This window comes from Falco punctatus (genome assembly GCF_963210335.1).
Source record: "Falco punctatus genome assembly, chromosome: 6".
Lineage (NCBI taxonomy): Eukaryota > Metazoa > Chordata > Aves > Falconiformes > Falconidae > Falco > Falco punctatus.
Window position 1 is genome coordinate 6,098,032 of NC_137585.1, and position 14,437 is coordinate 6,112,468.

General features: G+C 42.1%; 1 protein-coding gene and 1 long non-coding RNA gene across 2 annotated transcripts in view; one reads left to right on the forward strand and one right to left on the reverse strand.

Annotated features, from left to right (window-relative positions):
* Positions 1–14,437, forward strand: part of ZBTB20 (zinc finger and BTB domain containing 20) — a 518,279-nt gene that overhangs the window by 183,686 nt on the left and 320,156 nt on the right. The gene's annotated exons all lie outside the window — the stretch shown is intronic.
* LOC308066437 lies at positions 422–10,963 on the reverse strand. The gene is made up of 2 exons (XR_013929156.1): positions 10,871–10,963; positions 422–6,802 (listed from the first exon to the last, which is right to left on the reverse strand). It is a non-coding gene; the product is annotated as an uncharacterized lncRNA (long non-coding RNA).

Genomic DNA, 14,437 nt, shown 5'->3' on the forward strand with positions numbered 1-14,437 from the left:
GACTATTTTGTGGACAGATACTGCAGTAGACAGAAGTATTGATTGGATTTCATTGTAATAAACATTGCCAGATGTTATCTCAGTGTGTACTGTTTGCATTAGTAAATAAATAAATCCTCCAGAGCACAATTATTCCCTATAATGTTCCTTCAAAAGTTTACTATTATCTCCTTTTATATGCCTAAAGTGAACTTCCTCGGCTTTCTGTGCAGCTTGAGAAACTAATTGGGACATGTAAAGCTAATTGCAAAATTCAAATCTTGCTCTAGGTTCAGATACCATGTCAAGGCCAAATCTAGTAAGTGTATGTGATGACATCTTCACTTTGGCTACTCTTTCTTCATCTGAGACTTTCTCCTGTAGGAAATTTCTGAAGAGGGTTGTTTGGTTTTTTTGGTTGTGGTTTATTTCCCCCCCCCCCCCCCACTGGTGTGTTACTGTCCATACTGGTGAACACCTTGTCGTGGGAATGTCATGGTAAATATCTGCATCCTCTGAGTCTTGGCAAAGACTCTCAGCTTGTGGTCACTCGGTACCTAAAACGATGATCTGATTCCAATGTGCGTGTAGTCGCTGAAGATGGCTCAATGCCAGTGCTTGCAAGCCCAGCGTGTCACTTACCAAACTAAACCAGCTCCGAGGAAGGATCTGAGCTTCCACAGAGACCAAGAATCCTAAGCATCCGGATTCACTGATCAGACTGTGACAATCACATCACATCAATGTGAGAAGTGCCCCGGTGCATCAGCATTTTTAACCTTAAAACTCCTAAATTAAGTCATCATTCTCTGTGTCAGATCCTAAGTTTAAATTCATATAAAATATGATTCCCCCAAAAAAATTCTTAATAGTTTTACTCGCTATTGTTTGTCTGCTTCTTCCAGTTTATCAGCTGAACTTCACTGTACTACTATCTCCTTAGCTAAATTTAGAATTTTTTACACATTTTACTGGAACTTGCTGTGATAAAAAGCATTTACATGTGTGTATGTATTTACAAGTATCCTTTACAACTTTTAAGGCTACCCCTTCTTAAAGCTTTTATTTTGGACAGAGACCATCAAACCTACACTTGTTCATTTTTCATTCATAAGCATCTTCCCTTTTATTAACAAAAAGGGAAAAGAAGAAAGAAATAATGAAGAGCAAAGGAAGGGGGAAATGTCTGAGCTTCCCGCCAACTTTTTCTTGTTGTGTACGTGAATATTTCCAGTGGTGTCTCTGAAAACTGTGAAGATAACTACTTGCTTTCAAAAATCCCTGTGTAAAATTAGGAGTACTTGGCCATTTAAAATGCAGCTCCATTTCTCACCTCACTTGCCTTTGAATAGTCAAGTGCACGTCCAAGCAACAGCCACTGAAGGAACAATTTCAAGTTGCATGCAAACGTGGCTCGTCAGCTGTGCGTTTTTCCTGTTTCTGAGGAATAAAGATCACAAGTGTGAAACGAAACGTAACAACGAAGCACTGAAGTGCATATCTGAAGGTGGGATTTGTATTGGCTGCAATTTAGCACAGAGTGTGGAAAAACTTAATTCTGCTCTTGGGTCCTGAGACCTTTACCCGCCTCAGATTAGCAAATGTATCTAAGGAAAGAAGCTGGAGTAGCTAATTCCCAAGTGATTTTAATGATTCATGCTTCCTAAAAGAGAGAGCCATGGGAAATATGCCTGAGCATCACTATTTTGTTTATGCTATAGGATGTTTGTTTAGTGAAATAGCTTTGCTAATAGCTTTGTTAATCAGTCGTGTTCCAAATAAAATAAAAAGTGCCACAGAGCCCTCCTCAGATTTGGTCTTCTGCAAAATTAAACACCTCGTTTGTTCCTCCTACCTAGGCAGGAAAAGTGAAGCCAAGAAGGACCAAGGAATGACCAAAGCCTGCAGCTGCTCTGTGGGCCTTTGGATTTTAAGGGATGAGGAGTGCATAGGCTTGCTGCTGCCTCCCCGGGAGTGACGATGGAAAACCTTGGCTTTGTTCTGCTCTCTTCCTACCCTCCCTGTTTCTCAGCTCTGAAGTGATACAGGAGCACACCATAAGAGACCTTTTTGGTTTTAGGGAAGGTTAGGACTGCTCAAGTCTTGGAGAACCAGTTCCCACGTCAGGTAAATGCTGCAGCTCCTAGCTGCTTGTGACCACAGGTGAGTTGGCTTGTTCTCTGTGTAGTAGATGGGATATATATGTGTTTCCTTGCGCTCCACACTTGTGTGAACCCACCCTGGTTTTTTAATGATCAGTTCCAGGATAAGGTGGGAAGTCTGTCTCCAGGACCAGTTTGCTTTTTGGCACCTCCTCTGTTCATGTGTTCAACGATGTCGGTTAATGCTCATTCAGGCAGTGGATTTGTGATTCTGGTTCTTGGCCTCAAGGTGGATTGAGATTCATAAAAAATAATCTCAAATCACAAAGCCACCATGGGAGGTTTATAGCTTCTGTGACTATCTCACTTGGGCTAGATCTGAATCAGCAATCAGAAGGTGAATGGTTTTGTTCTTATCCCACTGCCAATTTCCTGAGCTAACATAATCTGTGTGTGTGTGTGTGCTACAAAACTTTATTTTCCAATTGAATGCATCCATCCTTTAAAAACAGGTTAAAAAATAAGAGAGAAAATGTAAAGGAAATTTAATATCTAAAAAATAGAGAACAGTGCTCAGGACTTTAAAATATAGGTAAACATCAGTTCCTGCCAAGTTAGTCATTACTAAGAGTTGTTAACACGGGGGATTGATTGAGAGAATGATTGTTGCTGTAGAATGATGATTTAATAAGAGAAAATCTGATAGATTTGACATACTACATAAAATGTGCAAAACGGGTATTCTTTGGGAAATTGCAACTTTCGTTTGTAGCCCTTAGTCGTGTTTGTTCTGTGCCTTGCCACATTCTCCTTTTTCCCTGTTATTCTCGTTCGTTGCTAGAAATCATTGGTGTGCACCATTGTTACGCGTCGCCCAGAAAAACATGGGCAGACTCCAGTTTCCTTCCCCTTCTTGCCTTCTCTCACACCTTCACCTGGTCTGTCCTCGCCCCACCGCCTGCAGTGCTCAGGGCACTGCGAAACGTCCTGCTCCCCAGCTTGAGAAGACGGCTACGGATGGCTCCGTTTTATTTGCTCTTATTTGTGCTTTCTCCATACGCACCCACTGCTCGCTGTTCTGGCTGATTATTATTTATCTGCTACGTAGTCTTAACAATATGCTTGGTGCTTTATAAGCCAGAAAATGAAGGCTGCCTCAGCTCAAGGAAGTTGTACAGGACAAATAGATGATGCAGCCCTTCTACTGTTCCCATCTTTGCTGGTGAGCCGTGCTCTGTCCTTCCATTTTTCAGCAATAATTGATGAGAGGTGGGTTGGTGGGGTTTGTTTTTTTTTTTTAAATCTGAAATGTCTGGTGCCTCTGTGAAGATCCTGTTACAGGTGTCGGTGTGTTCGGTCTTCTGTAAAGCCTGGTGGTTCATGGGGACCATGCCCAAGTGATAGTCATCACCTTGACCTAAGCTACTGCAGGTGGGGTCAGGGACTGCTGGCCACTTGGTCCTCTGCTCGCCTTGGAAAAAATGTAGGGCTAGCCTTAGTGCTGGTACTCTATGAATAATAATAATAAACAACAATCCTAGAGTCTGATTACAACAAATAAATTCCATAACACCCTCTGCACTATATCTGTTATCGTGCCAAAGAGCAGAACATAAAATGAATGAGAACAACAGCAATTCAAAACAACAGCACACAATAGTGTAATTGGACCCTAAGCACATAAAAATAATGGTTTAAAAGAAAGAAGGAGCGGGGGGAAGGCAAAAATGGGACCATGGACTGGCATCAGGGATGGTGTCGTGAAACTGCAGTAAGATGTATGAGCCTAGTAGGAAGAAAAAGAGAAGGGGGAGGGGGTGTGAGTTACTTATGAATCAGTACAACTGTGCTTTGTTCTGCATGAGTGTTTTAATAGAGCAAGTGTAATATAAGGATCAGGTGGGCTCGTGGGAATGGAACAAAAGGTTTTGTAAAATTAAAGCAAAATAATTATAGCTCTAGGTGTAGAGTGAGCACACTCCATCAGTTGATAGCAGGAACCTGCTCAGAATGGAGAAGGGAGGAGGGAGGAAGATGCAGCTGGAAAGGGGTTTTGGTTTGTTTTTTTTATATATACGTTCATAAAACACTCACATACATATACGTGCATACATAATACAGACAGATTTGTTTATGTACGTTAACAAAGACTTTAAATCAGTGACAGTTGTACGCAACTTTAAAAGTGACTAATATACCCACACACAAAAATGTATTAAAATGAAAATTCTTAAATTTAGAATAGTCTCAAATGAATTAATTAACAAACAACAACAGAAAAAAACCCTCAACCACGTCAGAACATTGTCGTTCAAATGGAATAAAGGACTAATGTCTAAAACAGGGACCATCCTGTGGCACAGGATTTGAAGATGTTCTTGCTGTAAATCCCCGATGAGAAATATAGACAAGAGTGCCCAGTACACTAATAAACCAAACTTGAAGTTCCAGAAGTAATGTGATTATCTGGGGGTCACATGAAAGCTGTCAGCAATGTGTTGTGTTACGGAATCTCCTGTATTTGGGCAAAGCACTCTGCTGTGCTCTTTTGCAGAAAAAGCTGATTCCTACCTGAATTTAAGAGTACAGGCAAGATAAGAGCTTGGTTGATCACCAGGTGGCCTCCCTGTATCTGGCTGTGTGGTTTTTCATTCCTTTACCATCCGCATGTATATGTACCAAACTGCATGAGGATGCTGGGTAAAAGGAAAAAACACAAAACAGATTCCTGTCCCAACACAAGTTTTCTGAGTTGCTGATTGTCCTCAAAGGTGTAACTAAAGAGGAGATGCCCAGCATCCAGGAATGTAGGTAGAGTGTACCCAGGTGTGCATCCTTCTCTTTCTAGGTATGTCGTGTTGGGTTCAAAAGGTTCAGAATCTGTGCCTATTTTGGGCAGCAACTTCCAAACAAAGAAGTTATTTTTGGTTTTAAGTTGAAAGAGAAAGAGCTAGTGAATTTTGATGCTAGCCCCATTAACTCCACATGGCACCTGTGGGTTAGAATGGGTATCCTTCCACTGATGTGCTGCTGTATGGAATAAGGAATAGGAGCAGCTACCTGTGATAAAATGCACCTAAAGTGAGAAACTGGTACAGGACCCAAATTACTACCCTCCTGTGGTGGATAGTTTCTGATGGGCAGGACGACCGCCACCTCACCTCGGTGCAGGTGGTGGAACGGCGGCTCAGTGGAGCCCATGGACCACAGTCGCAGCTACTACAGATGGCTGGCGTGCAAGATACAGCCATGGCAAGGGAGGGGGGCAATGCGCCTGCCTCCCACCACATTTCCCCTTATTCTGTAGTCAGATTTCCCTTATTCAGACTTTGTTCAGGATAATTGTTCACAGACAATATATTTTTGTGCTGGTGGTGCAATCAGAGGCTGTTCTCACTTGAAGCAGAGCACATCTCTTAGGTAGTGCTTTCTGCCAGAATGTGGAGGCTGAGATCAGAGTGAAGCTTTATGAGCTCCATTTGGTGCTTTTTACTTCCGTCTTGTTTCTCTCTCTGCAGGGGATGTGAAACTAGATTTGTCCTGTTTCCACAGCAGGGTTTTGGTTTATTTTGTTTTTCTGAAGCATTTCGTTCAGTGGCACAAATCCAGAGGAGAGTGTGTTGCAGAGATGGATTTGAATGTCAGACAGAAAGAGTTGTGTTTAATAAACTCTTTGTTGTAAATTATAGAAACTAGAGAGCAGGAGGCCCCTGTTTAACACAAACATTCTGTGGTTAAATTATCGCTTTAAGTATTTACTCCTTAACGTAAAGAGCAATGAGACGAGGTAGCTTTGCTGAAAGGGCTGCTTATGGGATCCAAAGCTGAAGACTGAAATTCTTTAGTTCTCAATAGTCCTTTCAAACTCTTGTCACCTTCCATCTGCCTTTGTCTTTTGGCTTAGAGGTAGCTGCGTAATAGAACTGAAAGTATAGGATTAGTTTAAAAAACAACAAAAACTCACCAAAAAACTACCACCCAAAACAAAAAACAAACCAAAATTTTATAGGCTATTATGAAAAGAGAGATAAAAAAGATGCTTTGATAACGTGATGCAGTACTTGAAGATGGTAGCCAAACACATAGCTCCCCTTATGTATGCTACTCCTGCTTATCTCCTGTGCTCACCAGCTTTTGAAAATTCCTTTCTGTCTGTGTCGTAGCATGAGCTGTGTATCTGTGTTGATCTCATTTCAAAGTGATTTGTCAACATGAGCCTATTATGAAAGTTCAGGTCAGTAGCAGGCCAGGCATCCAAGGGGGTGACGCTGCACATTGGAAAGGGAGAGGTCAGGAATAGCTGGTCACGTCCCAGGTCTTCAGATGTGCCTCAGGAGCGGCGTGTTTTGCTGTTCAGGAACAGAGATGCTGTAAAGCTGTAGAGTTGAGCTCTCATTCACAGAAAGACGCAATATGCCAGTATCTGTCCCATTCCAAGTTCCTGCAACACTATTGAAGTCAGAGAATTCAAGCCCCAGATTCTTGGCTTATTTTGAGATTGACTCATTTTCTTCCTTGCCATTCCAGTAAATCCAACATACATACATGCACGTGCATGCTCATATAGACATACTGCCATTTTTCCGTAGCATGAAATTAAAAAAAAAAGGAACAAAAGCACAGGTCTTTCTCCCTTGTCCTTTAGTTTTCTGACAAAAAGGAACTTCAGTATTTTATATTCCACCTTTATCTTCTTCCATTCACTCCGCTGGGAACAAAGTCTAAAGGATTAAGACAAGAACAACTCTGTACTATATCTCTATATTATTCTAATGTGTATTATATATATTATTTATATAATAAAACGTATTCCTAATTGTACTACAAAAAAAACCCCAAACTTTTGCTCAGAAAGAACCGATGCAACACTGCTCACGTTCCCCTACTTTCTCTCCATCTATTTTGGACTTTGATGAGCAATAACATACAAGCATCAGTAAAGACTACTGTCCCTCCCTTTGCTCTTTTGTCTGATTTTCCTTTTCCGAGTCTGTAGGAGAATGAATCTAGTCTGGCTAGAGAATTTGCACCCTGGTTTTCTCATAAGGCAGATGAAGTTTTTTAGATAACAGTAGGGACAATTTCTGGTCTTATTGAAGTTGTTGGCAGTTCTCCAGATGATTTGTTATGAGATTTGGCCTTGAGAGAAAGGATCAGTCACACTCATCTCCTTTTTATTCTGAACTAGAATGACCCATATCGCTACCCAGTGATGGCTGCCTAGGATACTAGCAGTGAATGTTTGGAAAATGACCAAAAGTTCAAATATATGCAAGAATGCATGAAACCCACTGTCTAAGAGACCAGAGAGAATGCCGTTGGCCGCAGTAAAATGCGTGATTAAGTAGAACCAAATAAAACTGGAAGCTTGTTATGAAATATCATCTATGTCTACTTTAATACTTTTATATATAATACCATGTTATGATGAGGCCCCAAACAGTTCTCCCAAACATAAACTTATGTGTATGTCTTTCTGCATTCCCTGAGATCTTTTGATTGCAGAGCACTAGAAATGGTGCAAAACAAAGTCCCTTTTCCAAGTTCCCTACAGTGAACAACTTAGGAGCGTTTAGTTTTAGCTTGTGTTAGGACTTCGTGTCCTCAGAGAACAGCTTCTGCGCCTTTGATCTCTAGATATAAAAATCACTGTTTCCCATGTTTCCCAGTGGCTACAGAAAAACCAGTGGGGCCCCAGAAAAGAGCCAGGGAGGTGTGGAATGAGGACCTTGCAGCTCCGGTCGTTCCTGGCATTGCTGCTGACTTCTCGTACAATTGGAAAGAAACTTACAGTTATCTCCAGTAATCCTTATTTCTGTGAGAGTACTTAGCTGCCTTAACAACACGTATTAAGGAAGGAAGGGGGGGGGGGGGGGGGGGGGAAGTTGAAAAAATAGACATACTCTCTAACCTTAACCTAACTTTTTTCATGTTTTATTTGTGTGCGGTTAGTCCACAAAGTAAATTCACAGGCATGTGATTTTATATGTCTGTATCCCATGTAGTGCCCCTTCCTATGGGAAAGGAGTTGATCAAAACCAATGCTCAAATCCGACAGATTTCCCTGTCTTTTGGAGGGAAGGAGAGGTAGCGGGTCAAAGAGAATATAAGATTTCATTACAACACAGTTGTGTCTGCAGCTGAAAACATTTCACTAACTTATTCCTATCCAAAGTTTTCCCTTTGAACATTTCTTGTAGGAGGTGAATTTTCCAGTTGGTTTGACTTTGTTGTCAAAAAAAGTCAAACTAATTTCTTTTTTTTCCCTCTGATTAAATGAATAAAATGTTAAGAGTAATTAAGCCAAGGTAAGTTTTAAGTCTGGGTCGTTTTTTTTCTTAATTCCTAACCTGGTAAACAAACCACTTGTATCCATCTTTACAGAGATAATTTAAAGCCATGGTGCTGGAAGTATGGTGTAAAAATACCAGTTCTCACTTTGGAGACAAAACCTCTTTGATGACCTTCAAACCTCGTGTGTTAAACTTGCCAGTAAAAATCATGTTTTTCATTATTCTTGTTGCCTCAAGGTTATTCAGAGCTAAAGTTTCCGCAAAGATCAAACAAGAGGGTTTCTTTCAGTCTCGCATATCCTCGCTTTTGCCCAGATTATGCCCCCTGTGAAAATACTAAACCACAGACATCGTGGCCTTGAAGCTGGAGGGAGGATTGCTTGGGTTTTGCGAGGCTCTGATCAGCAGACCAGGAGAGATCCAGCTTCTCTTCTCCACCCTGGCTCAGTAACCTTGGAAAAGTCAATAATAAACCTGTTCCCCGGCTGTAAAAGGAAGGGGATGCCATTTCCATGGGGCAGAGGTCCTTTGAAGATAAACCTGCACTCTGAAGCTGATAGCGAGCCCTGCAAAACGCCCATGTGGGCCAGGTGCCCAGTTTGCACCACATTTACCTCCTGGCACGTGGTCCTGGAGATCCACCGGGAAGGCACCTGAGCTTCAGGGTGATCACGGCGGGCCCTCCTGAGCACACCTCATCCGCAGCTGCTGCGGGGAATGTCCCCGTCTCCCTCCCTGCTGAGCGGGGCTGGCGTCCCGGAGGAGCCTCCTGCACACTTTGCCCACCCCGGTAGGATGCTGTGAGTGAACTGGTCCAGCCTGGCTCCTTACTTTGGAGTTGTTGATCCCTTCTGCAGGGTGAAAGCAGTTGTTTTAGGGCTGCAGTGTAGCGATTTTTCTGTGATTCATGATGCAAATGATGATGCATGATGATGCAAATGCTAGTGTGTGTGATGCCCTTCTTTTTAAATTTTTTGCTGTAGCCTTATTCACATAGGCTGATGGTATGTGCCCCAGATACAAAGAGGAAGACAAAGTTTCCAGTTCCATCGGCTGCAGCCTAGAACAGTTTTATCCACCATTCACTGGGAGAAAGCAGTTCTGATGTAAGTGGCACATAAGATGTGCGTTACTAGTCTGATAGGATAAAGTATTACAGTTTTTTTTCCTGGTGGGTTTTTTAATCTGAGCTGGAAATAAGTGTGCTGTGTGAACTCTTAAATGGAGATGTCTAAAACAAACAAAAAAATGAGAAATAGTAGAGACTGGAACGGTACAGCAGTGATGACTGCTTAGCACCTGGACTATTTAAGTCTCTTCTGAATGAATCTTCTATCAAAATACCTGGCCAGCTTTTCTTCAGCAACTTTAAGCAACTTTCAGCAGAGGTAGGCAGGAAACCCCATCAGAAACCAGCCAAGCGAATGCAATGCCCTTGTAGCCACCACTGTTTGGAAATGAACCATTCACGAATGCAACCTCTTCACTGATGCCCTCAATTCCCTTGTCACTTAGCTCATGCAAACTACACCTCCGTGCCAGCCCTAAGTTATATCACGTTGTCGTGTTGTGGAACAATCTATTGTTGAATGCGTACAGGAAACGGATTATAAGATTTATTCAGTGGCAAAATCATTTTGGATTAGAGAGCAAGATAAAAAGTTCACGTGCCATGCTTGGACTGCAACACACGTCATTGTGTATCTCTGTAGCTTCCTAATACTGCTAATGGGAAACAGCAAGGGTGTGTATCGCCTCCGAGGGCCTTATCCAGAGCTGTGCTGGGCGGCAGGGGACCTTGGTGCCTGCCAGGAGGCAGCTTCCCATAGCAAGCTGTTTCTTACTGGTCACCTGGGCAGCCTTCCCTAGGGCATCGCTGCCTTGGGTCGGGTCTGGGGCACCCTCACAGCTGGGTAAACCGGTGTTAGCGGTGTCGGGTTTAGTAGTAGGGGCTCAGGTTTGTGTCAGTGTTACTGACCAGAAGCTTGGCTGTTGATTTCAGTAGGAATTTACCTGGATAAAGACATAATGTTGAGCAGCTGAATTTTTAACTGTTCTGGACCAGTTGAATCTTTTATGTTACTTGGTTCACGTAGGTAACAGTGGGCTTAATTTGCTGGTGGTTTTTTTTTTTTTTCCCTCTTGTCCTTAAAATTCATGTTTTCTTTATTGTTTGGAGTCCTACTTTATTCATTTGTGAGTAGCTAAAGATGCTCAGCTGTAGCTAGTGCGTAGTGGTGGTGGTACGTGTTACACAGGTAACACTGAGGCTGGATTGACTGGGGAGATGGGATGGAGTTGTTAGCACCGGGAGCCTTTGTGACACAGAAAAAAAGCACCAGCTTGTTTTGAGAGAGATTTTTCCTGCTAGAAATATCCCCCCAGAATGCCTGTCTGGCTTCAGAAAATAAAAATACCTTTGAAAGCGAAAGCAAATAGGTGCTGCAAGCGGGGAGAAAACAAGTGGGAGGTTAAAAAGTTCGCGTGACCACATACCGGGTTTCCTGTCAGCTGGATTTGGAAGGGATTCCTGCCGGCACGCATGCGTCAGGACGCAGGGCCGCGTTCAGCCCCGCTGCTCAAGCATCGTGCCACGTGAGCGCTCCCTCCCCGGGCTGCGCGGAGAGGAGGGACGAGGGCGCTTGGCTGGCGTCCCTTGGGGACCAGCGTGAAGGAAGGAAGCGGATCACGGCGTCTGAAGTCTGAGAAGTGACAGCGTTTTGCACTGGAGGCAGCTGCGTGAGGTTACCTGAGGACAATGTCTGGCTCTACTAGCTGATTGCTTAGAGCGTTAAAAAAAAAAAAAAAAAAAAAATCCAGTTGATGGAGGCACCTCCTAAACAAACCAGATATCCCTTTTACCGTGCAGTCCCTGTTGAGAAGAGTATAATTTTACATTAATTACACTGGATAAGTAAGAATTTGTTATGTTCTGACTTTATCCAGTAAATTCCCATTTAACCCAGTTGTTCCTATTAAGTGTGTCAGCTTTTCTTTCAAAAGCTCTGCTGTGCAAAGAGAAATTAGTGTATTAATGTGATAGTATGTAATTTAAGACAACAAAAAAAGCAGCAGCCCTTATCCTTTTTTTTCAGAATTATTTATTACAGAATACTACAACAAACTCTGCTTGCTTACAGTTGTTTATTAAAATTATTTTTGTTGATACTGTTTATTTTTCACTTCCAAGCAGAATTACGACAGCAGAATTACACTTGTCACTTTCATTTTCTTTAATTTGCTCTAATTTTGTTTAAAGTTGATTTAAAGTTTCATTTTCAGATTCTCCTCTAAATACTGAAAATTTGACCTGAAAGTACCTTCTAAGACTGATCTACTCCTTTCTACCCTTTTCTTAATTTATACATAACATGTACTAGACAATAGTCAGATTTAATTCTGAAATGCTTTGTTTATGTCACTTTAAGTCAAAGCCTAAGGGAAAACAATTAATTTGTCTTACATACGATTAGTATGTAACTGTTTATACTGAAGTTTAGTGTTTTTCCAAAGACTTTCCTTCACAAACGGCCGTTGGAGAACAGGTCTATTGCGGTCGTCTTGAAACCCACTGTGGTAACTGTTGTTTACATCAAAGGGCACGGGACGGACCCAACCCGGGCACTGGGAAGTTCTCCTGTTTGAAAGGCGTTGGGAGGAAAGTTAAATAATTTCTAATATGAACTACCAATCCATTTGGGCGTGTAGCACTGTAAAATACATATGCACAAGAATCCCAAAGATAACTGGGGTTTTTAGGCATGTTTCTAACTTGTCTGATTTTTAACAGCTGATACATGGGATATACATAACATGAATGTGTTTTATTAGGGATGTTTGATGCCCCTGGTGCCGTTTGTGCTCAGAACATGGTATTTCAGAATGCATATCTGTGTGTGAGGAATTATTATTGCATTTTATCATCCTGTGGTTTGAATTTGTGGAAATCCCATGTTTTTCTACAATATCGCTGCATCATACGAAATGCACACAGTCCTTCTAAATGTAGTGAAGTGTCCATGATGGGATGTAAATTTTCAATTTTGGGCCCACAAGTTGTTTTCACTCATGTAAGAAGTAGCCAGACTCAAACTGGTTTTGACAGACGATGCATTTCTATCCCAAAATGGATTTACATGGATTCCTTGTCATACCATTCATCCCCAGGTGGGCCATTTTTCTTCTTCTGTTCCCTAAAAAGGTGTTCTTATTTTGTATTTCAGAATGTAGATTTTCATTTAGCAATTAATGTGGGTGATTCAAGTCACTCCTTCTGTATTTTATTAATTTTTACCAAATATAGTATTTCTCTGCCTGCGGTAGATTGAGCAGAATGGAACTTGCCTACACAATATTTCTTAGGAAATACAATTTGCACATCCAGATTTCTAACTACACCTACTCTCCCCATTATTGCAAGGTGTTAATCTAGTTGTATGATGCTGCCTGCACAGATGCATACATAGGTATGTTTTTTTAAAAATAGGTTATGTGCCTAAATCCTTACAAGAGAGCTCGGATACTGATTTTTTTTTTCCCCTAGGTCTGTGTGCTCACTGAATCTTTAGCTCTTGTGGTTGCTGCAACAGAGTTTTTGTGAAGGCTTTTCCATGGTTTTAGAAGGTGCTTTTAGTAAGTAGTTTAATCCTAGATAGTAACTCAATTCTTTTGCAGCAAAAGCAGCTACTTAATTTTAAAAGTAATTTTAAATTTACACGTATCCATTTTAACAGTACTTTTGATCTGAGCAGCTCCCTTCCAGAAATCTACCCTGGAGAAAATGTTTTTAATCAGGTTAAAATGGAGGCAAGATAGGGGAAAAAAAAAATGTTTGCTGTGGCGTGACTGCAGCAGTGCTAATGAGCTCTGCTCTAATACATGAAGGAACATATGGCCCCCATCTGAATACAAACTGGACACAAAGCAGTAATTCAGCTGAGATGTCCTGAATATTGTAAACTGGGTGAATGTGGTCAAAGGTGTTTATAAACGGTGGCTGAATCCCACACACTGACTCACTGCCTTCGAATGTCCGGGGCTCAAGGTGCTGTTTGTAAGAGTATAGAAAATGACCAGTAGAGGGAATTCTTAATTAATGCTAACAAAATAGCAAACTGTAGTGTTATGTTATGAAGAAAAGACTTCTTGTGCTCATGACGCAGCAAGAGACGGATTACGGGGAGGGCGAGTTAGGAGAAGAAAAATCACAGGACAAGCAAATCGAGTATTTACTGGCAAATAATTGCTCTCTTAAGCTGTGGCTCTCTTCCTAAATTCTTGGCATTCCTGAGCACTAGAACCATTTTCAAAAAATGCATCGTTACAGAGTAGATGTAAAAAAAAGCTCTCAAAGGCTGATGGTACAGACTTGTGCAGGTAAGAATGTGCATGTTACTGCATATTTTCTTCCGAAGCTTTAGATCGTCCGTCGTTTACAGGACTGCTGCTTTTTTCCGTTCCTGAGAGAGCTGCTGTTCTGGTTTCACAGCTATACTTTGTTGTCTAAAAGTTGGGGAAGTGGAGATGGTCTTTTGGGCTGCGGTGTATGCTTTTCTATCAGCACAGACGTGTCGATGTAGAAGAAAGTGAAACAAGCTTGTGGGAGAAAGTATACAGCCCAGTTTTATTTAGTTTAAATGGGTTCCGGCTTTTATAGAGGTGCCTCTAATTAAAAAGCTACACATCAGCTTAATGCGAGGCAGGAGCACAGTGCCCGCGTGTGCTTACGTGGCCAGGCAGCCTGGCTTCACGCAGGGATGCCCGTGAGGTGCACAGGGAAGGGACGTGCTCAGAGCAGCAACTCAGCACTGCCTGCATCCCTCGGGCTTCCCGAGGTGTGGCTCCCCAGGGATGCGGGATGTCTGGGATCCCGCTCGGAGCCTGTGGACAGTTCGCCTGCCTGTCGCCTAGTCCTTTCCTTTTCAAATGTGACCACTTCCAGGCAAGTTTGATGTGGGAAAGTCTCCAAGATACCTCAGCTTCTATACGTTGTTTGGAAGGAGGCAGCCGTTTAAAGGGGAAAAACTGTTTCAATGACCCCACTGAGGGAGGGGCTGCCTCACA